General features: G+C 44.2%; 1 protein-coding gene across 6 annotated transcripts in view; it reads right to left on the minus strand.

Moving 5' to 3' along the window:
• RAB9A (RAB9A, member RAS oncogene family) overlaps window positions 1-25874 on the minus strand; it is a 47452-nt gene that overhangs the window by 10118 nt on the left and 11460 nt on the right. For 2 of the 6 annotated variants that reach the window (XM_045856077.1, XM_045856079.1), the window contains exons 1-3: window positions 11783-11935; window positions 10187-10228; window positions 4022-4097 (exon numbers count right to left, since the gene is read on the minus strand). The gene's annotated coding sequence lies outside the window, so the exon portion shown is untranslated. Of the gene's footprint in view, window positions 1-4021; window positions 4098-10186; window positions 10229-11782; window positions 11936-25874 lie in introns of those variants that run through there. The other 4 variants (XM_045856076.1, XM_045856081.1, XM_045856080.1 and 1 more) reach the window with 3 other exon arrangements.

Consider the following 25874-nt stretch of genomic DNA (forward strand, 5'->3'; position numbering starts at 1 on the left):
CAATGAGCCCGCTCACGTATCACATCCCGTGCAGTTTTTTTGGCAAAAACATCAAATGACCCAGGTGACTCAGCCTCCCTACAGCCCAGATTTGGCGCCCTACGACGTCTGGCTTCTCCCAAAACTAAGATCACCTTTGAAAGGGAAGAGATTTCAGACCATTGATGAGATTCAGGAAAATACTACAGGGCAGCTGATGGGGACTGGGAGAGCTGTGTGAGGTCCCAAGGTGCCTGCTTTGAAGGGGACTGAGGCGTCATTGTCCTATGTGCCATGTTTCTTGTACCTTTTATCTTCTTCGATAATATCTCCATTTTTCATAGTACATGGCTGGATACCTTCTGGACAGACCTCGTATACTAGAAAGATGGAGTTTATGGCGAGTTAGATATATGGATGGATATAGATATATTTATGGGTACACACATATATGGCCTAAGGTCCTATTAGCAAAAAGACCCTAAAATTAGATTTACACAGAGCCACAAATAATCTCCTTGTCCCTGCAGCACTGTCCTTTTACATAAACCAGTTACAAGCATAACAGATACTATTTTAGGATTACAGTACCAAGTGCTGGCACCAACACACCTGTGTGGCACACACTCATCTCAATGGGAACCTGGATAAGTAGGTCACTGGCAGGAAGGAAAATGAACCATGTTTTCAGCAGATACCTCAAAACTAAAGATAAAAACAGCCTTGTATGTCAACCCTTCCCTTTTCATAATACTACTCTTCCAACTCTTCTATTGTGGACTTTTATCTTGCACTATCAATTGTTTACGGATAGTTTATTGGTAGTAGCCTTTTCTCTGGCCTGCCTCGGACCCCTTGCTGGTTTCCAGAGCCATATACCACAATAAACCAAGAGGGAGTCAGACCCAAGCATGGAGAAATCTTTAACAGGAATGTTTAGTTAAAGACAGACATTTTGCCCTGGCTGGTGTGGCTCAGTGGACTGAGCACTGGCCTGTGAACCAAAGGGTCGCCAGTTTGATTCCCAGTCAGGGCACACGCCTAGGTTGCAGGCCAGGTCCCCAGTAGGGGGCGCGTGAGGCAACCATACATTGATGTTTTCCCTTCTCCCTCCCTCCCCCTTTGTCTAAAAATAAATAAATCTTTTTTTAAAAAGATAAGACATTTTTACTGGTCATAGATCTAATTGTCTCCATTCTTACAGGGAGCTAAACCCATTTATTTCATTATTTTCATGATACAAGATTTTGAGCATGGCATCCGAAGAGCTATCCAACCTCACTTACAAGCCTGTCGCAATTATATCCCTACAAGCCACCATCCCCAAACCTGTCACAGGCATTTACTGTCTTGCCTTTGATCAGGCCCTTACCGTGGCGCGGGAGGCCCCGCCCTACGCCTGGACAGCTATGAAAACCCTAGTCCTCCAAAGGCCCAGCTTAGGTCCCTCACCCAAGAAGCCTGTGCCTCCTCCCCTGCCGAATCTTTCCCTCTGCCCTAATCATTTCCACCTCTGTTGCAGCTCTCATCCACTTACGCTCTAACCAGTCAGTCGTGTATGAGTCTGTTCAACTCCCTGGGAAGGACACACAACACGTAATGCCATCATTCGTTCCTTCTTTTATTGTTCTGCAACATCTCTCACCAAGCTTTACACACGGTGAGGTACCAAAGAAGTGCTAAACTGGGAAGAAAGTAAATGACTTCCTCCTTTATTCTTGTTATTCTATTTTTATTTTTCCACTTGTACTTTCCATACTTACAATTCTTTGTTTCTCTGATCAATCAGTTCTTCCCCCACTCTATTTTTGAGGTCTACTAAAATGTATGGGAAGAGACAAAAAAAATCAATTCTTACTTGCAAGTCTAATAAGAAAAGCACTTTAAAATAAGCACCACTGACTGTAACAGGGAGCTGGTGGTTGAAAACAAAAACAACAACATTTCTCTAACAAGCAGCCTAAGGGAAACAGGCTGGGTTTGTGTACTGCTTTTCTCAAAATTTCAGATTGTGAAACACGCACTGTGGCCCCTGACTAGTTCTTACTTCCAAACACTTAAATTGAATTTATCACTCCTGGTATAAATTTAGGAACAGATTTTTTTTTTTTCAAAATCAGGCATTCCTTTTGCATTCACCCTGAGTGTCCTAGTCAGAGGCATACCGCTAATTTCATTTCACAGCTTAAGAAACTGAGGCTCAGAGAAACTAACCAAGGAAGTAAAAACATGGATAATCTCTCAATTATTTCACTTTTCACTGGAACCGTACTTATTTCCTTATAATATGCTAATATAGGTATGTCTCGCTTAGCCTAATTAGTTCCACTCTGTGTTTCTAAGCCTTTCTGACTGTCCTGCTGAAATGTATGGGCAAGAAGCAAGTCAAGGAAGTCAGTAAGTCTATCTCTACTACAAGAAGTCGGCCGGGGATGGCGTGGGGGAAGAAGAATTAAACAAAATACCACTGGAATAGACCAACTTGGAGGCACAGCCTGACAGACGAAATAAATTATCTAGAGGATCACTGAGCAGTACCTCACAGAGACAGCTAGAGAAGGAAAAAACTGAAAGCAAACCACACATCACATCACAGCAGCTCAACCTACAATATTTAAAGAACTCATTCCATTATGTTTCTTTTGTGAAGATGAGTCATATGAGTAAACTTTTAGGAAATACATGCTCACAATTTTGCTTAAAACAAGGCATGTCTGTAGCTGGGTTTACTAACTAATCATTAACAGTTGTGGAGAGAGTGGGACAGACAAGAGGAAAAAACAGACTTGGTTAATTAAGGAACTGTTGCATCGGCCGAAAAGCTCGTTTAGTTTTTTCCGTATGAAGGCTTTAGTAGTGCTTAGTTGTCTTTGACTTCATTTGAAAGTTGTCTTAGATTGTATTGTGACAGCTGTCATATCAGCGAGCATTTAAAAAAAAAACTTATCAAAATTGGTGAATCTTTGTGCAGCCATTTTAATATTGAAGATGGAAGAAAATATGCAACATTTTGGGCATATTATGCTTTATTATTTCAAGAAAGGTACAAACACAACTGAAACCCCAAAAAAAGATTTGTGCAGTGTGTGGAGAAGGCACTGTGACTGATTATTGATCGAACATGTCAAAAGTGGTTTGCAAAGTTTCTTGGTACTACTAACATTTTGGCCAAACACTTCTTTGCTGTGGGGCTGTCTTCTGCACTGGAAGATGTTTAGCAGCACCCCTGGCCCCTACCCACTAGACGCCAATAGTGGGGGATGGCCGACACACTCAAAATATCCAAGTCAATAAAGTTATTGGTGAAAATGAAAAACGTGTCTTTTATTTTACAGAGAAAAAACACATGGGCTTTTTGGCCAACCCAATAAATCTTACACTATCGTGAAAACAAAGACCAGCAATATCGGACAGCATTGATGGAAACATTCTATAGTGTGCTGTCCGATACGTTATCCACTAACCTCACATGGTCACAGAGCACGTGAAATGTGGCTGGTCCAACTGAGGATCTGACTTTTTAATTTTGTCTCATTTCAGTTAGTTTAAATTTATATTGGTACATGAGTACATATTGGACAGTGTACATATACAGTGTGCTTAAGTGGGAGTCCACGAAGGAGCTGCAGGGGATGAATGCACCTAGAACCACATGTGAAATGAGGATGCGTTATGGACGGAAGCATGTGAGCTTCAGCTTTTCTCTGGAAAGAGTACAAAAGGTTTCATCAGATTCCTAAAGGAATCTGGACCTCCAAGAAATGGTCAATACATGTCTGCACCATTTGTATATTACGTGTGATCCATTTGTGTAGTTCATAACACTCTCAAAACTTTCTTCTTTACTTGGCATTGCTATTTCCCGTTCTCTCCTCCAGTCATGAGACTTTATTAATATTACAACCATGAGCTGTGATGGTTCAGTGAACAGACTCGGGAAACTGCTAGCCCTGGGAGTAAAGATGTTTTGTTCTCTGTTGTGTTTAATGGGGTCCTTAAAAGAAGCAAGCGTGATGATATCTACCTGCAATAAGACACTTACCTATAAAAGGCACTTAAAATGTTTGTCCATAAAGAAAAGAGTTGGGTTGTTTAATGTATCACTTCAGGGGGCAGAACTAAAATGCAAAAAAAAAAAAACAGATAAAGATCACAATATAGGAATACAGTACTGGGAATTAGGCTGTTATTTCAGGTAGAATGCATTGTAAAAGAAATGAATCCGAATACACATGTTAGAACACTAATTAAACATGATCTGCTGTAACTTAAGGAAAATTGCTTCTGCCTCCTCTCAAGTTGGATAAAGACTAGATGTCTTTAATTTGGAGCAGAAAGTGTAAGGGCTGGAGAAGTTCCAAATAAATTCAGGAAAAAGTTAGTATACAAGCACTGTCCTCAAGGCACAAAGCCAGAGCAAAGTGGAACTTCTTGGCTGTTAGAGAAATTAAGTAAGTGGAAATTTCCCAAGACATATTTCAAGAGGACAGCTCTTATGTCTGGCATCTAGGGCTCAGCTAGATTAAAGGTTCCCATTCTGCAGAAAAGTTGTCACCAGGTCAAAATGAGGACACAAGAGTGGCTTTCCAGAAAGGTCACTTCATCCCACTTCTCTAACAACGATGCCTGCCTGCCCCCATCTAAGGTAATGAAGCTGACTTTGCTCACAAAAAGCTTTCCAACCCTGAAGTTCCTGTGTCATCACTACCCATTTCCCATCTACGGCTCATCAACCCTCTACTCCGCTCGCTACACATAGGCTCCCAACTTCATTCCCCGACTCCTATTATATGCGCAGAAGTCATCCAACAACTCCTAATGGCCAATCCAAAGGCTTCTCCTCAGGCCTCGGCCAAATGGCTTAAGGCATATGTACCCGCAAAGTCAATAAAGAGAAAAGTGCTTCTCTTAGGACTTCACGGTGTGCGCTTCTAGAAAACACCCTCACGGTTACCCGGCGTCCTCACCGGAGGCCCACCTGTTAGACAGTCAGTTCTCCCAGATGCAGCAGCCAGTGCCTGGATGCACATGACATAAAATCTCAAAAGGGTACGGCGGCATTTTTTGTTAGTTTGGTTTTTTAGAAGGAAACTAGGATTTCATTGTGAAATCATCATAGATGGAAATTTAAATTGAATATTTATTCTGTGCATTTTATTTAAAAATAATCTTACCTTTTTTGGGGGGGGATACCATGTATTTCAATTCCCTGTTTAGTGAAAGTAAAGAAACCCATAATTTTGGGCTTGTTTTAATTTAAATTTTATCACTGAATTCAAGACCCCACCATAAAATGCATTGCCAACAACCACATCCCAAGCCTCTAAGCAAGCATTTTTTTTAAACGAATAAGGCAATAAGTTGGAGGCCCAACTGGGACAGACTCTTGCAAAGGATCACGCCTCTAGCTGGAGGCATAAGACCTTCCAGTCTTAGCCAGACTCGGCCACAGCCCAGCAGTGACCTTGAAAATGCTCCCTGCTTAATCGTCCATAAAACTACCCTTGACAATAAGTTCCACCTTCTCTCCCCTTCACCCCCTTAGCTCTCTGCAACCAGGCGGCTCCCTTTCCTAACACGCTCTTAACGTTGGTATATGGCAAGGTGGAAGCCCTTTGGTCTTCCCAAACCGTATCTCCCTGGGATATAAAAACCAGGGCTTTCTAAACCAAATCTACCTCCGCCCTCCCACCCCCTGGGGGCCAGGCAAGAATTCCAACCCCTTTTATAATGTGTTCCCCCTGGTACTCTGGCGGCATTGAAGTTCAACATCTCTAAAGCCAAGCTAATAATTGTCCCCATTTCCAAAATCTCTTGCTTAAAAAAAAATCTCTTTCTTCTGTCTTACCCACTTTATTCAGCACACAAGAAATGCGCCCACCTCCCTAAGCCATGGCTATTGTCGTTTGCTCACATAACAAGTGCTATGGCGGGAATAACGCGAGCTGCCACTGTTTACTACAAATCTGCTAGGCATACAGCGCCCTCAAATCACCTGCAAGTTGGACATTCTCACCCACGTTTTACAGATCAATCAATGCAAGTGCACAAAGATTAAACAACTTCTCCCAGTCTACGCAGGGCAGGTCAAACAGGCATTACCTTCACTCCCAGCAAATGACAGAAGGACTAAAAAACGCACAAATCCCAAAAGGACTGCAAGAAGGAACTACGGATGACAGACAGCAACAAAATTGAGAAAATGGAAAATAAATGGTCCACTGGTGACAAACTGAAGAGACCAGGAAGCCTAGTGCACTTCTTGACACTTACTCAGACAGGCCAGCCAGGGCTGAACGGAAGCGCCAAGCTTTCCCCAAAAGGCTGGGGACTCCGTGAGCACCCCTCTGCAGCCAGAGGCCCCTCTCTCCACCAGCTGTGCCTCCTACAGAAGCGTGAGCAGCAGGAAATGGGGACGAAACACTTTGGACAATGAGGGAGGAGCGGGGATCGAGGGGTGGTCTGCACAGAAAATGGAGACAGGGCAGGCTGCTCCAGATTTCTGGGGAAGCACAGAGGTACAGGACATTTTGCAGGACACCATGCAAACTGGCGCTTGAAGTAGTTCACAGTTTCAACATGAAGTCGTACCACATTCCTTTCCATGACATCATACCTTTGCAAAGCTGGTTTTCCAGGGCTGGTGTGATAAAAACTCAAGTACTGTGCAAATATTAAGTGTGGAATAGGATATGAGGGCGACAGCTCTTTGCTCCAAAACAACTATTTATGCAACTTTATTTAAAAGGACTGACACTCACCCTGACGGGCATGGCTCAGTTGGTCGGGCATCATCCCACACAGCAAAGGGTCACCACTCAATTCCTGGTCAGGGCACATGCCTGAGTTGTGGGTTTGGTCCCTGGACGGGGCGCATGTGAAGAGGCAACTGATCGATGTTTCTCTCTCTCCTTCTCCCTCCCTCCCCCTCTCTCGAAAGAGAAGTAAATAAAATCTTTTAAAAATATATAAATAAACAAATCCAGAGAGTGTTCTCCATTTACCAATATCTGGTCCTCCAACAGTGCTTCTGGTGTTCTGTTGTGACTTCCAACTAAACCACACTCGTATTTTTAGGCATGTTCACCTAATCGCTGCTGACTGCACAAGCCTCAACCAGGAAAGACTAGAGCAGTCAGTCGCCTTACAGCATCCACAGCTCAGTGACTTCTACCTCTTTTGAGCCTGTTAAATCATTTCAACGTTCCTCCATTAGAGTTTTACATAGCAAGTTCCAGAAACAGAAATCTGTAAGGTTTGTTTTTTTTTTTTTCAGGCTTCTCTCACACTGATAACACAACCACTCTGATGAGAACTAACCCCAAAACTACCTTAGCTTCTGAACCCCAAAACTTAACACGATGCACACGAATTTCTAATTAAAGCAGTTCGGTTTACACTAAACAGTTCAGTTCATTGGTGTACACTGCTCGGCTACCCATCACACTTGGATAATGAATGCGGCCACGGAGTGAATGCATCACGCTGTGCCGTGCTGCTTCTCCACCCCTTGTCAAACAATGCCATACATTTGTGAGGCATCGGGCCTGGGACAAACGTGAACTGTGTCCAGAGACTCTCCAGGATAAATAAAATGGGCCAGGTTCAGTAAAGCCTCGACTGTGCTTCCAGAATGTACAGCCGTCTCCCTCCACCGCCAGCTGATCTGTTACCTTACTTACATTCATTTCCATCTCATCATCCCCTCCATGTTCACGATTGGCAACAGCATTGCAAAACCTGGGCCCACCATGGTCAAAAACAAAAGGTAATGGGACAATGCAGACTGTGGACATCCCAGAGCTCAAGTTCACAACGTGCAGGGTATCCAGATTCACTTTGGGAAACAGGGCTCTCCCCCAGGTTGTGGTATGAGCCGAAGGGCCCCCAGGCTCCCGCCTTGCCTTCCCAGCACAAAGCAGCCAGGCCTCCCTCCAGCTACACACCTGAGTGGGACTTGTCCCCCCTCAGGTACTCTGACCTTTGTATCAGAGCTTTCCAAACTCCCTGAGGCATTTTGTGAGTTCACCCTTCCCCCTGCCAAAAAAAAACAACTCTGTAATAAATATTCTCTGTTGACAACCTACTTAATCATATGCCCTATTTTCTTTTCCCTGGTTTGCACTAACAAATTTATTACCTAGCTAGCTTGCAAGTGAGACACATTTCAAACACATACATACACACACACACATACACACACTTCCATTTGGCTGATTTTTTTCCTGCTGCTTAACTAGCAACTGCCTGGAGCAGAACTCCTTGGAAACCAATAATCTGATGTCTCTAACTTGGTCTCCTGTAATCTCATAAAGAGAAACGTGGTGACCTCATTTGGCCAGAGCAGCAAGCCAACTATAGAGATTGAGCAAGACTCCTCGGAGGCCAAGGGATGTCCTTCCTGCACCAACTCCTGTTGATCCTTTCCAGAATACAGCCCCTCCAGTAAGGAAAGAAACACAGATTTCTTTGTTAGACACCATGAGATGGCAATCGTTTCAGATGTATAATTTAGCAACCGCTCTCACCCCACGGCAGACAGCTCCTGATGAGAAATCTATTCTTTGGCAAAGAACACACTGTTCATCAGCATGAGTCAAAAAGCAAAGCTCGCCGCGAAAGATGCCGTGTTGACTGTGTGACTAACAAACACTTTCACAGAGCCCGCCCATCGTGACTCCTGCTCTCAATCACTCACTCCCAAAGTTCACCTAAAAGTAACGCCTGCCCCCAGAATGAAGCCGTGTACATAGACTGAAGTGCCTAGTCTTAGATGGGCATGGTGAAAACAGGCTGGAAATTGCAAGAAAAGGAAATGACCTTTGGGTCATTATTTTTTTAAATATTTTCATCATTTATGTCTTGATTTCCATGATAAAATGCATGCAGAACTATTGTCTACTGAGGCTAAATTTCAGATTTTTTACGCTCAACAATAATGGCTATGCGATTTGATTCCTGTAAATATTCACATGCGGTCAACCCACAAATCTATCAAAAACACATTAACTTTTCCTCGCACAGTAAATATCGTGATACAGGTATATGTGTGTGCGTGTGCACCTATCATGTTTGGGGTTTTTTTAATGACACCTGGCCCCTGACCTTGGGCAGCCCAGGCAATAAATTTTGTTCTAGGACGAGTCAGAACCTGATCTTATGATCGTGATTATACTGTAAGCTCCTGACTGCCCTTCATATCGGCAGTTCCTTTCCATCAGTGCACAGCACGCTACTGAGAAAATGCTTACTGATAATTGAAGTAATAGAAACCTAACGCCTTAAGTTTACTTCTACAGATCTGAATTGGTTCTCGAGTTCCTTTGGCCACTTTTGCCTTAAAAAAATGGATTCTGTAGCCCTGACCGGTGTGGTTCAGGTGGCTGCACATCATCCCACAAAGCAGAAGGTCACTGGCTCAATTCCTGGTCAGGACACATGCCTGGGTTGCAGGTCCGGTCCCTCGTACAAGAGGCAGCTGATGGATGTTTCTCTCCCTCTCTTTCTCCCTCCCTTTCCCTCTCTGTGAAAATAAAATAAATAAAATCTTTGAAAAAAATGGATTCTGTTATTAGAAATTATTTGCTCTCCCCGTAATCTTTCAAATGAATAAGTATGTCTCTCAGTCAAAGGAAATCTCTTCAAGTTCTCAAATTTCTCCCTTGCTATTTCTTAAAATGCTAAGGGGGTATCCTAAATAGGAAAGTGCTGTTGCGTTTGAAGAACGGACAGAAGTCCTGAAACGTGAGCTCTAAAGTTACAGACCCCTGCACTAGTGACGATTTGGGCCAGAGACACTCTCTCTCTCTCTCTCTCTCTCTCTCTCTCTCTGTCTCTCTCTCTCTCTCTCTCTCGTGGGGCCTGCCCTGCACATTGTAGGATATTGGGCAGCACCCCTGGCCTCTACCCACTAGATGCCAGCAGCACCCATCCCAGGTGTGAACCCAAAATGCCTGCAGACATTATCAAAGTCCCAGCTTGAGAATACCACCGGCAACTCCCGCAGGCGTGCTTTGAATCCTGGCTCCGCCCTGTGTGATCTGTGGAAACAGACCTAACCCCCAAGGCCCCAGCAAATGGCTCACCTGTAGAATGGAGTCAATAACGAGGATGTGCTATGACAATTAAATGAAATGATGTATGTACAGGATTTACACACACGCAAAGGGGAGGCTACAATGTAACTTCTACAACCACAGGGACTTACCTTCAGGCCTCTAGAGCAGTGTAGCACAGGTGGAAGAAGTGCCTGGGAAAGAAACGAAAAGATAGGTTGGAAAAGGGGCAGCAGTACTTAAGTATTTCGCTAATTTCCCTAAACAACCCCGCTGGAATCAAGGCCAAAGATGTTCCAGTTAATTCTCATGGTCCCCTTTAACCTCACAAACGATTCACCAAAACTATCCCCACGTGACAAAACTCTCCAAAATAAATGAATCACTAAGCCAGAAACTTTTATAGTGCAAGCAAGAGCAATTTACTACAATGGCTACACAAAAACACTGAAAGCACCAGACTGCCATACCACTGTCTTAGATTTGCAAATCTAAATAAGATACTGAGAGTTCTAGCGAAGTAGCGATAAGTTCCACAGAAGCTTCTAAACGAGAATCTAAGAATAATCTTCTTAAAAGTCTGCGAGTCAACAGTGCTGGGTTTCCTTCATCATTACGGTTTAGCGCCACGAACTGGTTTTTTGAGATTACAGGCAATTTAGGGATTTTTCCATTACCACTGTGGTAGAGACTGAAAGACAAGTAAAAACAAAAAATTCTTTTAAAAAGTTTTTTAAAATATGTTTACTGATTTTTGAGAGACAGGAAGGGAGGCAGAGGAACGTCGATGTGAGAGAGAAACATGGATCGGCTGCCTCCCATACGCGGGCCCCCCCCCCAGGGAATCAAACCGACAACCTTTTGGTATACTGGAGGACGCTCCAACCAACTGAGCCACACCGGCAGGGGCAACTATTACTTTTTTCATTTTCCCAAAGCAATCAAATTCTATCTATTTGCTTTCATCGGGGCGCTGAGATCCTATTAAACGATGGGTCACGTGACGATTTGGAAACTAGCAAAAAAGTCATTCCTCAAAAGAACCGTGGTCACGGGATGTGTCATCACTTAAAGAAACCAAACCAATACCTCCACCACGATTTGGTCGGCACTCCAAATTCTCATCTTGCCTCTTCACAGACTAAGTTGGAAGAACGCAGGGAACACGACTCGGAAACCTTAGCCAGTCTGAACCAGATAACACCCCAAACCGCCCCGGCCCCAAGATTGGCTTTACACTCCAAATTCCTCACCCGGGGAGGGGGGGGTCACGACGCGTCGCAAGGGTTCACCTAGGGAGCACGGGACGAGTCGCCAACGTCCACTCGCGCGCCGGCGCCTCCGCTTTCTCCGCACGAGCCGCTCGGGATCGGGCTCGGTTTGGGTGGGCTGGGGCGTGTGGGTGCGCGTCCCCAGCGGCTGGGGGGGGGCGGGGGCGAGGCTGGTGTACGAGTGCGTCCCCGCGGGTTGCGCGTGCCTCTCCCCGCGGTTGTGTGTGGGTGTGGGAACCCGTCTTTCCCGCTGCGTCAGTCGGGACAAGGCAGGGGGCAAGAAGCCGGGCCCCTCTCAGCGTGGCAAGTGCCGCGCGCGCAGGCCCCGCGCGCGCGCGCGTCGCCCACCCCAGCCGCAGGAGGCCCGGACCGCGCGGGCGGCCCACGCGAGCTCGGACACTGATGACACCCACCCGGCCCCCGGCCCCCGGCCCCCGGCCCCCAGGCCCCCCGCCAGGGAGCCCGCGCCCCGCTCACCTCCCGGCCACACGGGGGACGTCCGCGAGCCCCGGCCTGGCCTGTCCGGGGGCGACGAGGAGAGCGACACCGTCGGAGACGGGCTGGCTGGACACGGCGGCGAGAGCGCTCCCAGAGTCTGACTCCCGCAGCTCCCGCCCAGCGCCGAGAGAACAACATGGCGGCGGGCAGGGGCGGGGCCCGGGGAGGACGGGGTGGGGCCGGCGGCGGGGGCGGGGCCTGAAGTCGGGACCTTGAAGCTGCCGTTTGTCCCCCGCCTCGCACATTCCTGGGCTGCCTAGAGTCCCTAAATCAAAGTATTTTTTTCGGGTAGTTCCTCGTGTCCCGCGTTCCATAGAGAGGGCAGGGCAAAATGGTTATCTTTAAACATTTGCATCACACACGAATGAACAGATCGCACAAGCACCATCACGGGATGTTGTGTATTCGACGAGAAAGAGAGTGCGCCAAGAACAAATGGGTAGACGACAAATGAAAATAGCTGCGATATTGTGGAATAACAGGAATCAGATACAAACGTTCTCTTATTCTTGTTAATATACTGCCTCTGTCATCTCTAAATACAAAGCAGTAGTGGGAAAAGGCGTTATTGAGGAAACTTCTTAATTCCTCCCTTTGTATACGGAGTTGACAGCGTGCATCTTAACGATGCAAGGAGTCTGTTGGGGTTTTTAGTGACCTCTCAATATATTTTGTAGGGCGGATTTCGTTTGCTTCTTTCCCAGGAGAAATCTCTCACTTTTATGATTTGCTGGGTTATCATTAAATAATCTCTGGCTCTTCAGGGAGTCATTTTCAGGCAATGAATTCAATGTAGTCTTTTCATTCAGCACTGGGAAGGTAATGTTTGAGTTTCTCACAAGTAGTAAAGACAGTTTTAGAATACCTGTGAAAACGAGGCATGTAAAAAAAGCTTGAGTTCTAGTTTCAGTTTATTTATTTTTAATTTATATTTTTATTTTTTTTTAGTTTCAGTTTAAATGAATATTTCTTTTATAGAAAAAAAACCTATTTTTTATCCGTGCAGGATATTTTCCTGAGAAAATATGAGTAAAGGTTTATAAAATTCAAATCTGTTGAAAATAGGCAGGGGGAAGAGATATTCATAAACACATAATCATTAAATCTACACAAAACATATAAAATCATTGCAGTTAACTTTCAAAAGAAGAAATAGAGAGAGTCATGTACTTTGCATTACATTTCAACAAGCCATGCACAGGATCAGTCACTAAGGAAATGCTACCTGAAAATCGTATGTCAGAATCATAATCAAAGATTGATGGAACAGGAATTTATCTCTGCAACTGCTAATGCTAACCAGCTATTAACAAGTGCCCTTATGAAAGTATCGTGTCTTGGCTTAAAGCAAGCATTGAAAAATCCAAGAGTTTTTTCTTTTTTGAAGATTTTATTTATTTATTTTTACAGAGGGAAGGGAGGGAGATAGAGAGAGAGAGAGAGAGAGAAACATCAGTGTGCGGTTGCTGGGGGTCATGACCTGCAACCCAGGCACGTACCCTGGCTGGGAATCCAACCTGCGACACTTTGGTTCGCAGCCCGCGCTCAATCCACTGAGCTATGCCAGCCAGGGCGAAAAACCCAAGAGTTTTCAAAAAAGGGTTCTAAGCAGGTCCTACAAGTGATTCTTAGGCTTTTCTGAAATGTAGGTGGAGCATGCAACATATCTTGGGTGTAGTTTATAGTCAGCACCTAAAGAAAGACTAATGAAAGATTTTTTCTGAAATAACTATTACTTGGACACTAGCCAACTGACACTTAAGAATATTCATTTTTGCCCTGGCTGGCATAGCTCAGTGGACTGAGCGCGGGCTGCAAACCAAAGTGTCGCAGGTTCAATTCCCAGTCAGGGTATATGCCTGGGTTGCAGGCCATGACCCCCAGCAACCGCACGCTGATGTTTCTTTCTCTCCCTCTCCCTCTCCCTCTCCCCTCTCTCTCTCTCTCTCTCTCTCTCTCTCTCTCTCTCTCTCTCCCTCCCTCTCCCTCTCCCCCCCCTTCCCTCTCTGAAAATAAATAAAATCTTAAAAAAAAAGAATATTCATTTTTCACCAGGCCCCCCTACTTAGGGCACAGTCCTTCCCATGGCAGAGACACCTGGCTTCCGACTCTGCCTTCTTACCCACACCAGGTGGTGGAGGCAACGGGCCACGAGGGCCAGAGCCAGGCTGGGTTGTTCCTGGAAACTGGCTTAGCTTCCAGGGCCCCCTCAGTGGGTTGGGGATAGGAAATCAGGTGTGCGGGATTCCTCCCCCACTGCTACGTGGGTTCTGCTGGGAGGATGGCCAACTGTGGACCTCAGGCTACAGTGGGGCGGCCTGGGAGCCCAGCCGGAGGTGAGGCAGGAGAGGGACTGGAGAGCAAGTCCAAGGGGGACTCCCCTGAGCCCTGCACCACCCAGATGGGGGCAGTAATATTACATAATCCAAGAATATCCAAAATCTAAAATACTCTTAGCCAATGTCATTAATAGTTTGCTTCAGATGACGGTGGAATCTAAATCCTTGCAGGCTTCCCTGGAAGGCTGTAGCAACACTTTATTTTTCATACTCGCTCTGCGCTGCTTGGAACTCTTACGTGTGACCTTCAAATGCTAGAAAAGCTCAGCATTATTCAACAGAAACTTTCAAAAATCGAGAATAAAGCCCTGGCTGGTGTAGCTCAGTGGATTGAGTGCGGGCTGCAAACCAAAGTGTCGCAGGTTCGATTCCCAGCCAGGGCACATGCCTGGGTTGCAGGCCATGACCCCCAGCAACCGCACATTGATGTTTCTCTCTTTCTCCCTCCCTCTCCTCTCTAAAAATAAATAAATAAATATTTTTTTAAAAAGTGGAATTAAAAAAAAGAATAAGAAGCTCTTTGAACTTTTTACAATTCATCTGATGCTTCAGGAAATATTGGGTTGGCCATAAAGTCCATTATGTTTTGCCCATACGATGACTCCAGTAGTGCTTAGTTGTCTTTAACTTCATTCAAAAACAATTTCACTAGACTGTATTGTGACACCTGTTATATCAGTGTGCATTTAAAAAAATTATCAAAATTGGTGAATTTTTGTGCAGCCATTTTAGTACTGAATATGGAAGAAGATGCACAACATTTTCAGTGTATTATGCTTTATTTCAAGAGAAGTTAAAACGCAACTGACACACACACAAAAAGATTTGTGCAGTGTATGGAGAAGGTGCTGTGACTGATAGAATGTGTCTAACAGTGTTTTGCAAAGTTTCTTGGTACTACTGACACTTGGGCCAAACAGTTCTCTACTGTGGAGCTGTCTTGTGCGTTGGAAGATGTTTAGCAGCACCCCGGGCCTCTGCCCACTGGAAGCCAAGAGTGGGGGATAGCCGACACACTCGAAACATCCAAATCAATAAAGTGATTGGTCAAAATGAAAACTGTGTATCTTATTTTATGGAAAAAACTAAACAGACTTTTTGGCCAACCCAATACTAAGGAAAATACAATGAGATCATGCCTTTCTCTGTATTAATCCAAATTCATCTCTCTTCATTTTGGGTTTACCAAAATGCAACTCCCTGGCCTCCAATGCAAGTCATTAGACAAACTTATTATTTTATATATATTTATATGCATTGCTAATTTGTAAGATTAAAAAGATCATCAAAATGCCCTGGCTGGTGTACTTCAGTGGATTGAGTGCAGGCCTGTAAACCAAAGGGTCTCCAGTTCGATTCCCAGTCAGGGCACATGCCTGGGTTGTGGGCCTGGTCCCCAGTAGGAGGCATGCAAGAGGCAACCACACATTGGTAGTTCTCTCCCTCTCTTCCTCCCTCCCGTCCCCTCTCGAAAAATACATAGATAAAATCTTTATTTAAAAAAATCATCAAAGTAACTAAAAGTCTACTAAGTTTTCAGTAACATCACTTACCATGAAAAATCAAATGTTTTTAACTTTAAAAATGAAATCTATAGAAGTTCTGAAATTTTTGAAATGGTACCGTTCAACTTAGGTAGTGCTAATGTCCAAAATCGAGTTTCCAGAATTAACGACACTGGGGTTACTTTTTGTAAACTTCAGAAAAATTCTTAAAATTATGTGATTATTCAGAATAAAACTGGTGTTTATGTGGGAAAATAGAATAACTCGTTTATTCCCTTCCAGCATTCACTTCTCCACCTAATTGATTTGACAATGCAAGAGGAGGCTGAGTCAAAAGATTGTTCCCTGGAGGGCAAGTTTGGGGGATTTTTGTGCTGGAACACGTATGGTGGCGAGCTGACACCAATTAATTTGATGGTCTCATCTCTCTTGCTCCATGAGTGTGTTTACTGATGAAAAGCATTTCAGAACTGGCCTAGTTTGACTGCCTTCATGTAATTAGGATTTTCATCTTTATATTCTGTAAACATCCAATGCATCACTCAGGGAGGAAAAAGAGGTCAAGGTTGTGAGCACTAATGATTCCTTTCCTCAAATGACACCTACTCATTAGTATACGGGCACTGAGAGTTAATACCCCATTTCCAGCTGCAGTCTGAAAGCAGTCACGGCTGGTGAAGAGTTTTAAGTGAGCCCTAGATTCAGGTATAAGAAATACTTATTATTAAAACAATGGCAGGCGTACCTCGTTTTATTGAAGGTCACTTTCTTGCAATTCACAAATGTGTGTTTTACAAACCGAAGGCAAGACCCTCCACCAGCAAAAAGAATGCTCAGTGGATTGCGATACTCGATTGATTGCGGTGGTCTAGAACTTAACCCCAAATATCTCCGTGGTATGCTTCTATACTTTTCACATACGAGGGAAAACACAGAACTCAATGGTAGGCAATGTTACCATTACACAACATCTAAATAATCAGAAATTGGATTCTTTTCTCAAGCCATTGGCCAAAATAAGAGATCTGTTCTCAATATTGCTTAAATGTTCTTGTGCAGCTATACTAAAAAGGGAAAAAAGCATAGAAAATAACTCAAATGACAGTATATTATCTTTTAAGGTAAAGTCAGCATGAAAATAGATAACCACATAGTGTCTTACATAAACATTTCAATATATATTGAAAAGTTATATAAGAAATGTTTCCTTCACCAAATTGAGATTTTCTTCCATATACTATTTGGCAACATTCTTAAAAAAAAAAAAAAAACACCAACAACACACTTTATTTATTTATTTTTAAAGAGGAGGAGGGAAGGAGAAAGGGAGGGAGAGAAACATCAGTGTGTGGTTGCGTCTCACATGCCCAGCTCTGGGGATCTGGCCCACAACCCAGGCATGTGCCTTGACTGGGAATTGAACTGGTGACCCTTTGGTTCACAGGCCGGTGCTCAATCCACTCAACCACACCAGCCAGGGCTTAAGTGTGCGTTTTAAAGCAAGAGAACGAGAGGCATGTCTGCTGTGACCCCTCTCTTAAACAATGGAGGTCCTAGCACACAGAAGGAAAAAACAAGCATGAGGACTACAAAGGGAGAAGCAAAACTATTCAACACAGACAGGATGCTTAGAAAATCCAAAGAAACTTAAAGAGTTAATTTAACAAGGTGGCTTGCAGTAGACTGATTGTGTCCTCCACCAAATTCCAATGTTGAAACCTAACACCCAATGTAATGGTACCAGGAGGTGGGGACTTTTGGAGAGTAACTAGCCCTGCCGGTGGAGCGGTGGAGCATTCACGTTGGGTGAGTGCCCTTACAATAGAGCCCCCACAGAGCTCCCTAGTCCCTTGCGCCAGCTGAGGACACAGCGAAAAGCTGGTCATTTATGAACCTGGAAGTGGGCTCTCACCAGACCCCGAATCTGCTGGCACCTTGATCTTGGACTTGCAGCAGCCAGAACAGTGAGAAATGAATTTCTGTTGTTCAAAAACCACCCAGATTATGGTGTTTTCTTATAGCAACCCAGATGGACTAAGACAGTGGATCAATTAAAAGTGATTAACAAAAAATAATTTACAACCAACCAACAGAGGACATATAAATGTAAAAAAACAGCAATTTCAATAACAATCTTTATTTAGCAATAAATCTAACAAAAATGTGAAAACCTTTGTGGGGAAAACTAGCTATGGTGCCCGAAAGGACCAGAACTGTGCTAATGTAGGTTCTAGCTACATGTACTTACTTAAATTGAAATTTAAATAAGTTAAAAATTAAATAGCATTCAGGATTTGATTTCCTTAATCATATTAGCCTAATTTCCACTGCTCAGTAGACACATGTGGCTACCCCACTGGACAGTGTAGACGGAGGATATTTCCACCATCGCAGAAAATTCTATTGGACAGCACTGGACTAGCATATGGGCCTTCCTCTCATCAATTTTCCATTAGAATGGATCGTTAACGTTGCTTATATTATACCCCCATAAACGGAAGCATGACTTAGTGAGAAATACAGATTAGGAGTTGTAAAGTTTTCTTTTGAGAGTTTTGGGGGTTGTCTTTTGGGGGGGGTTGCTTAGCAACTGAACACCCTCTGCCAGAGAGCCAACTATTTTGTGAGTCTTTTCATTAAAAAGCCCCAGAGGCCAGCTATTTTGAAAGTTGCTCTTCCAGAAAGAACCCTGGCAGCAAGGGATTAGGCGCGGGACCCGAGACTGGCCAACCAGATACTCTTTTTGAAGATCCGAGTCTTGGGCAAGCAACAGAGAGGTGCTGGCACAGCTCAGGATTCATTCTGGCATGGGCAGTGGTAGCCTCTGGTATGTAGTGAGCACAGGTGGTCCCATGGTGATGATGCCTGTGGCGCGAGTTAGTACCCAGCAGTGATAGCATCTTAATCAGGCCAGTCGTGTTCTGGGTACTCGTTGTTCTCGCTGATGAATCAATCCCACGTTCCAGCCATGCTGAGAGATACCTATTATCTCGCCTGAGGAATTCCTTTTCTAAGTCAGAAGGAGTTGTCTTTATTTGCAACAGTACAAAGTTACAATGTATCTTATAGATTATCTAGTGCAAGCTTGCTGTGATTCATAATGTGAATGCAGGCAAACGGCATTACGCCTTCTCTTAACACTTCCTATCAGTCAGTTTAGGCTAAGCTATGCTGTGGTTAAAAAAAAACCACCCCCACCCCCCTCTTCCCAATTATGGCTAATACAAAACAAAGATTTCTTTCTCACCTTTATGTCCTTTATGGTTCAGCTGTGGCTCCATTCCATGCCATCTGCCCTCTGAACCCAGGCTGATGAACCTTGACCTAATGGATCAAATCCTGTCTTGATATATTGCAGGTCTCGTTGGCTTATAGAAAGAGACCAAAATAATACCTCTGCTGGCTCTTAAAGCTTCCACCCAAAAGTGACACCGATCACATCCACCCATATGTCATTGGTCAAAACAAGTCCCACACTGCGACGTACGATCCAAAAAGGGGGGGGGGGGGAAGCGCTGCAAGTCACGTGGCCAATCTGATCTGAGTGCTGTGGTCCCACTAGAAAGATCATCAAATATTTGATCAATAATACACCTAACACAGCTCTTACAACTCAGGGCTTCGTTTTATCAATATGGTAAGTTTCAAATTCCATAACATGAATTCAATAAATTTATTTGGAATAAACTATTTTTTCTAGAGACTGGGCTTGAAACATTAATACAAGTAACAGTGATTCAGTTTATTAAAGTTAGATGCAGTGCTTCCAAAGTGTGGGGTGAAATAATGCAGAACAGAAACACGTATAAACTCATATGGAAATTCCACTCCCACTTGGAGTAAAAATTGACTTTTCAAAACTGCATTAAGCATCTGCCAAACCAAGAGTTAACCTGGGAACTTTGAGGATTACAAACATAACTTGATGGGCAATGAAAAGGGAAAAATAAATGTACACAAATAATATAAAGCAGTGATAAAATAGAGGAGATAGAATACCAAAAAATCATCACATGAGCTAAATGTGAAATCCCCCAGCCTTGTGAGGTAATGGAATTATGTGAGGAAGGGACTACTTTACAAAAAGCCATACGATCAAAAGCACCATCATCTTATGCCACAGGGAACCGATTCTACTTGTTGCTAAGAATTCGGAGCTTGATTCCTCATTAAACACAATGAGTGTAAGTCCTTACTAAAGGCAGTAGTTGTGGTGATGAAATGAGACTGAACTCAGCTTTGCCAGCTAAATTAGGAAATGAGGAAAAATATCTGCATTTCCTTCTTCTTCAAGAAAAAGAAATCATATGACCTTTATTTTGTGGATAAGAGTTGAATTTTTCTGTGTTCAATATGTCAAGTTTTGCATGCGGTTAACCAAAAATAATTACTGACACAAAAGTTTGAAGAAGTGTAATTGTGACAGGTGTAAATGTTACATTACTTATGTAAATTCCGTTCAAGCTGCACTTCAAATAAAGGTCAGTACAGTTCCTTTGGTTAGCAAAATATGGTTTAGTTCTTAGGTTTCAAAAAAAAAAAAAAACCTCACGTGAAAGAAGCCTGAAATAAAAGGCTACGTATTGTATGATTCCATTTGTATGAAACGTCCAGGACAGGCCAGTCCAGAGACAGAAAGCAGAGGCATGGCTGCCATAGCTACGGGGGAACTGGGGGCGGGGAGTGACTGCTAATGGCGACTAGGTTTCTTTCTGGGATGATGAAAAGTGTTCTGAAATTCCTTAATGGTGATGGTTACACAACTTTGTAAATATACTCAAAACCACTGAATTGTAACAAAAATAAATACATGCACATGAGCTTTAAAAAACTTGTGAGTTGCAAGCAGTGTTTACATGTATAATTTGGGGGGGATTATTTTCAAAGAGGCACTTTTGAATCCCCAACATACAGGCAAGTACAGTCTATAATGCAGATAATTAAGTCAACAACAACGAAATCACCAAACAACTTTCAACTATATTACTTATTAAATACTTGCAATGAACAAATAGACTTTTATTATTGACCTCCTTCCTATTCCTTGCTTGCTTCTGGTGAAAATACTATTGAATACTAAAATGGAAAGCAATGAAGAGAAAGAGAAAGTCCCTAAGACAAAACAGAGTTCAAGCATATACAAGGGGGGACTCAATAAAAATCACAATTGTCTTCTGGAGGGCAGGCCCCTTGTTGTACAGGCTTCCCCAGCTATGTGACAGTTCTGGGAACCCATCTGTTACCAGGTACCAGCTGGCGTTGTTGTAAGAGGCTGTGTTCAGCTTCAGTGAATTTTTGTTTTGGAGACTCTTCCAACACATTTGCCCATTTCATGATGGGTGACTTACAAGCACATTGCCCACACTGCGCTGAGTGTTCAGCAGTTTTTGACCAAAACCAGCATGGTCCCCATGCCCCAACCTCCCTATTCACCGGATTGCACCCTTGGCAACTTTTTTGTTTCCCTGGATGATAAAAGTCCTCAAAGGGAAATATTTAGCTGATGTAAAAGAGGTGAAACAGAAAACGGCAGAAGCACTAAAAGGCATCAAAATCAGCAAGTCCAAAAACTGTTGTGAGCAGTGGAAAGGCATCTCAATAGGTGTATTGTAGCAAATGGAGAGTACTTGGAAAGTGACTGAAGTTTAAACATGAAAGAATACACAGTTTTTTATAAATAAATTCTGGGTCTTCCATTGTATGACCTAAGATTTCATATTATATCTGCTACTCACTCAAAGATACTGCATGGGAAAGCTCCAAAATACTCTGGGAAAAACACGGCTTCTCTTGCGCAATTCCCCATTCTTTCCACTCGCATTGTTTTGCCTGTTGTAAACTACAATTGCTCCCTCTAAACGTGCTTTTAACCCTTTATATAAATGCACATATGCATTGTCATATTTCCGGCTTTTCTATTTTCCTTAAGTGCATGAATTCAAGAAACAGACAGTCAACAATATAAACAAGTAACGCATTGCATTAAATGGTGAAGAAGCTTTATTTAAAAAATCAGAAAGGAGCCCTGGCTGGTGTAGCTCAGTGGATGGAACACAGGCTGCGAACCAAAGTGTCGCAGGTTCGATTCCCAGTCAGGGTACATGCCTGGGTTGCAGGCCACAACCCCCAGCAACCGCACATGGATGTCTCTCTCTCTTTCTCCACCCCGCCCCCCGTTCCCTCTCTAAAAATAAATAAATAAAATCTTTAAAAAAAATCAGAAAGGATACTGAGGGATGTATTAAACAGTCAGGGAACGCCTCGCTGCCCAAGATGACATGTGAGCTAGGGCTTGACACGGGTTAAGTCAAGTCGTTGGGAAACTGGGATGAGGGCATCCCAGACAGAAGCAACAGCCGGTGCAAAGGTCCTGTGGCAGGTGCACGCCTGGCACAGTCAAGGACCAGCAAGGAGGCCAGAGACCTACTGCAAGCCACGTGAAAAGAAGGGTTTTCAAGAAGGAAGCAAGAGTGTAAATGCTGCTGATAGGTTTCATGGCTGAGAACTGTCCCTTGGATTCACCAGCGTGGAGGGTAGAGATGATGGTTGTGACCGAGACCAGTGGAGAGAGCTGTGGTAGCCAGAACTCGGAACATGCGGAGGACCCACTTGAGGGCTTTGTGACAAGGCAAATTCAGATTCCATAGGCCTGGATGGGGCCCCGGTTCTGTGTTGGGTCCCCAGTGATGCTGATCCTCTATGAGGTGTGAGCCTGGGGGGGGGTGTTGCAGGCCTAAGCGCCTCCTGCCTCAGCCAGAAACCGTCAGGCTCAGGGTGTGTGGCATGCACTGAGGATCCTAGGCTGAATGAAGCCATACTCTTGAATACACTCGTGGCCTGATACCTCAGCTGTGAGTGGGGCAGTCCTGCAATTTTGGTTGGGAGCCAGTGTGTCTGCAGACAAGACTGGCTGGTGGCTAGTGAGGGCCACTAGTGCAGTTAGTTACCAGCCCACCTTCCCCAGCAATCCCTACAAGGCGCATGGCAGGACATAGGCTGGTCGGGAACATTGGCTCCTATGCATCCCGCCTGGCCTGCTTTCTTCCCAGCTTGCCCAGGGCCCAGCCCCACTGGGGCCTACAGCACTTCACAAGTAAGGTCTGCCTCCTTCCAGCCCTCGCTACGCAAGTGGGAACTTCTCCCTTTACCCCTTCGTTGCAGCATTTCAGCCATTTGCTACCTCGATTCCTCCTCGGGTGGACAGAGGCTGGGGGCAACGCAAGCCTGGATTCTTCCTACCTACCTGCCTCTCTGTTTCCACGCCCAGATGCATGGACAGTCTGCTGGCTGTTGACAGGAGTAGGGACTGGTCAGGGAGGGTTCTCCTTTTACTCCTCACTGCTACTAGTCGTTGTCCAGTGATGTCACCCTTCCCCCTTCCCACAGTTCAGAGGGCATCAGGATAGGCTCGAGAAGGGCTCAGATGCCTGGGCCGATCCACCCACTCCACCTAATCACCCTTGCTGGTTGCACCAGCCCCCCACCCCCATGCTGGCAGGATACCATCCACCACCCTGTGGGGAGGGACAGCATCCCCGGGCCGGTGCCAATAACTCTGAAGAGCCCACCACCCCTTCCCCTATAGTATGCCAGTTCCTTCAGGATCAGTCAGGGGCCAGCACTGGAACCACTGGGCAGGGACAAAGGAGAGAACCACCATAGAAGGAACACTTAAAACGGGGCAGTTTGTAAATAGTCCAAGCCATGATGGTGTTGGGGCAGAGTCTGATTCCTACACAGAAATCACTTTGAAAAAAAAAATCCTTACTGTGCAAGCGTTGCGCTTCAAGACTGTGGGAAATGATGTAAGGGGGGGGTCCCCCAATCTAGCAAGGCTGTTGTGTTATTTCTTCAGTTTTAATAAAATTATGTGTAGACCCTGCAAAAATAATATTATAATTAATAACTATGTATGCTGCTAGGGGAATACTAAAAATATCAGGGGAACCCTTTGTGAAGTATATGACTGTCTAACCACTATGCCGTATACCTGAAACGAATACAAAATCATATTAATGTTAACTATAATTGAAAAAATAAAAATAAATAAAAGTAGCTGGTGGGGAGCTCTCTCTGTGTATATATACATTTTAAAACTGAGTATGTATTTCAAAAGTAATAAGAGGCCCTGGCTGGTGTGGCTCAGTGCATTGAGTGCTGGCCTGTGAACAAAAGAGTTGCCAGTTCAATTCCCAGTCAGGGCACATGCCTGGGTTGCGGGCCAGGTCCCTGGGGGGGGGGGCACACAAGAGGCAACCACACATTGATGTTTGTCTCCCTCTCTTTCTCCCTCCCTTTCCCTCTCTAAAAATATATAAATAAAACCTTTAAAACAAATAAGAAGAAAATTTTGAAAGACCAATATTTTAATTTGCTTATTCATTAGAGCAGTAAACTTTCCATGGCTGTTTTACAATTTTTAACAGTATGGGTCATCACTAGAAAAAGATTAATGGCTACTTGGAACCCACTCCTATTTGTACCTTGTTTCTATTTGAAAAGAAAGCAAGAATATGTTCAACACATCAATTTTAATTCTTACCTTTTTACTGTCCTGCAGGACTCTTGCAATAATTTAACAAAGGACGCAAAACAGCTTGGCTATTTTGTCATAATAGTGACCTGTGTTACATATTTTTCCAGGTTGTACGGATAGAGAATGAAGATATCAAGGTCACTATATTATATAGGAAATGGTATTTGAAATGGTATTTATAAGCCTATAGGGTTCAAGTTCATAAAAATATAAACACATAGATGCCCCTTCAAAAGCTTCATGTTCTTCTTTTAAAATATAAGTGTTTAAAAAAATCATGTCCTTTTCAGGAAATCAGATAAAACCACACAGGTGCCACAAGAAGGTTCGGGAAGGTTCCCCTACGTCAAGAAAGCTGGTGACCCATGCCAGGCATTTTGGGCTGGGCTCTCCATCAGAGGCAGGAATATACAGCCAAGGTGAAGTATATCAGCCACATGCTGCCGTCATTGAAAAAAACAAACCCATAATTTTTAAGCAACGGTTTAACCTTGTATGGAATGAACAGGAAGCCTGGCCTTTTCTGGAAGCAAACTGATAAGACAACCCCACCTGTTTTATGAGATATCCTGGCTTTGTCTCTGTGGACCCTTGGGCACGTAACAACCTCTCTCAACAATCGCTCTCAAAAATGCTGGCAAGGTGGGTTGTAAAGATTCGATGAGATGCAGTATATAAAGGGCCAGGAATCCAGCAAATGTGGTGATGGAACATCCTTTGCCCTTCCCCCGCCCGGCTAACTTTAAGATCTGCCTTAAGGGTCACAGACTCTGTAAAGCCTTCCCTGATGTGTCCAGGGCCCTGCACCCCGACCTCTTCAGTCTCTTGAAATGCAAAATGACTGCTGGCTACTCGGCGTTGGCACTCCCCCGCATGTGTGGGTCCCAGGGATGGTGTCTCGGTGATGTGTTTGCCCCCAGCACATGGCGAAGTGCAAAGCCATGTGCAATCGTTACCACTCAGCCTTTCTGATAACACACAGTGACATCTCTGGAAGCCTAGTTTGAAACAGTACTGCAAATGAGATTATAAGAAATTGTTACGGGTTCTGCCTTCAGATTCTAGTCTCTTACGAAAACCAGAGAAGTGCCTTCTATATTCTAGGCCCTTACAGTAAATACCTCTGAGACAGGAAAGTATTTGAGTCGATCGCTTTGCATTTACTGGTAAGTTATAAATAACAAAGCAATCTGACCCAAAAGATGAAGGCCCGGCCCTTGCAAAGGCAATGGAGCCCTGCCAGCCACAGGCTTCCTGACTGGTCCTTGGAAATGGAAATAGGGAATGAAAGGAGCCTCTGATCACGGGGAAGGCTGGGAAGGAGACAGAGCTGCGATTGTACGGACTTTTGATCTAAAAGAAGTGACGCGGACAAAAGGAGAGTGATGTGGGCAAACCCATGAAGAGAGCCTTTCTGCATTCAGGTATTAACAGCTGATGTTTGTGCCCCATGCAGAGCGCTGCCCGTCACCACGGCAACCAGGATCCAGGCGATACTTGCATTTGTGCAGTGTTGCTGTGCTGTTTATTTTTTAGGATGGGCCACAGGTAGGGAATTGGGGGTTGGTAGTATTTTACGAAACACCCATGTACAATATTGCCAATGTAGGGAGGGGAAAATCGCTTTTCTTCTACCCACATCTATATCCTTGGCTGAGGCTCTGTAACCTAAGAAAAATTAGCAAGAAGAA

This window comes from Phyllostomus hastatus, unplaced genomic scaffold (assembly GCF_019186645.2).
Source record: "Phyllostomus hastatus isolate PE091 unplaced genomic scaffold, TTU_PhHast_1.1 phas_scaffold_12, whole genome shotgun sequence".
Lineage (NCBI taxonomy): Eukaryota > Metazoa > Chordata > Mammalia > Chiroptera > Phyllostomidae > Phyllostomus > Phyllostomus hastatus.